The sequence below is a fragment of the Chrysochloris asiatica genome, unplaced genomic scaffold (genome assembly GCF_000296735.1).
Source record: "Chrysochloris asiatica unplaced genomic scaffold, ChrAsi1.0 scaffold00269, whole genome shotgun sequence".
In the NCBI taxonomy this organism is placed as follows: Eukaryota; Metazoa; Chordata; class Mammalia; order Afrosoricida; family Chrysochloridae; genus Chrysochloris; species Chrysochloris asiatica.
Genome location: NW_006408787.1, coordinates 909,487 through 911,210, shown reverse-complemented (window position 1 = coordinate 911,210; position 1,724 = coordinate 909,487).

Here is a 1,724-nt window from a genome sequence, read left to right as displayed (position 1 = left end):
GACCCGACTCGATGGCACTTAACAACAACAACAATAGATTGAATATAAATAATTTATGTAACCATAAAGCAGTTAATCTTTTTAGCTACTGAAAAAAATACTTATATTCTAATTACAACACATTTTATATAGGCAATTGAATCTCAGCTCTCTCTTTTGGACAAGTTATTAACCTATCCAGATTTCCAATTTCTGGTGTATTCAACAGGACACAACAGTGATGTACTGGTAAATGTTTAACAACTGACTTTTCAATAATAATAATATTAACAAAAGCCAATTTAGAACATTTCAGATTTCTGTGGTATGCATATTTCTACTATTTTTCTTGCTGCCATAAATCTAGTGGCTTAAATAACACATGTATATTATTTTATAGTTCTGTAGGTCAAAAAACTAATATTAGATTCAATGGGTAAAAATCAAGGTGCCAGCAGGGTTAAAAAACATTCTAGGGGAAGAATCTCTTCCTTCCTCATTAAAGATGCTAGCAAAGCTAAATTCTATGTGGTTGCAGTGTTGAGTCTCTATTTCTATGCTGACTGTCAAATATGGGCCACCATTAGTTCCCAGAGACCTCTCTCAAGTCCTTGTATGTACCTGGCCCACTACTTCTGAGAACATTGAATCCTTCTCACAAGGCTATGTCTCTCTGACTGCTTCTATTGTCAGGTCTATTTCTGTGGCAAAGGTACAATAGACTGGTCATTTGAGAATTTCTGCTCCCATAAAGATTTACAGCCTCGGAAACCCTGTACAGGGTCACTATGAGTCGGAACCGACTCCACGGCACACAACAACAACAACAACAACAACAACAACAACATGTGTTTAGATTAAGGATAATCCAGGATAACCTCCTTATCTCAAGGTTCTTAACCTTAAACACATCTATGAAATCCCTTTTGCCATGTAACATATTCACAGGTCTGAGGATTAAGACATGGATATTAATTTTGAAGGTGGAGGTTATTGTTCTAGCTACCATCATTATATCAGCTGGCTCATAAATTCTCTGAAGATTTAACAATAAATTCTTGTGACCCAGAAGAAACCAGCTATTAGTACCAGAACTCAAAGCATAAATTCCAGAGTAAGAATGTTTGAATTTGACTCTTGACTCAGAAATATATTAAAGATTTGAGTTAGAGCAAATTGTTTAACTTCCCTTTATCTCAACTTTTGTCTATGAAATGACAATCAAAACAGCGGTACACCATAGGATTTTATTTGAGGATTGCCAGAGATAATGAGAATATGCAAGTACTCAATAAATGTTAGTTATTTTTATGTTTGTACCATTTTTTTCCTCACCATTCATCTGTCAGTTTCTCATACTGTGGTGGCTTGCATGTTTCTATGAAGTTGAATGTTTTCCACCAGCATTTTAAATACCAGCAGGGTTGCCCATGGTTAACAGGTTTCAAGTGAGCTTCCAGACTAAGACAGACTAGGAAGAAGGAGAGACAGACTGCTTCTGAATATTTAGTCCCTGAAGACATTATGATTATCTGTGGAACACTGTCAAGTAGCATCAAAATATTGAATATTGAAACATGATGCAGAGCACCAGAATATTGTCAGATATAGTGCAGGAAGATGAGCCCCTAGATTGGAAGGCACTCAAAATATGACTGGAGAAGAGCTGCCTTCTCTAAGTAAAGTTTACATAGATGACCTGAATGTAGTAGCTTTTGGGACCTTCATTTGCTGAGGAAGTACAA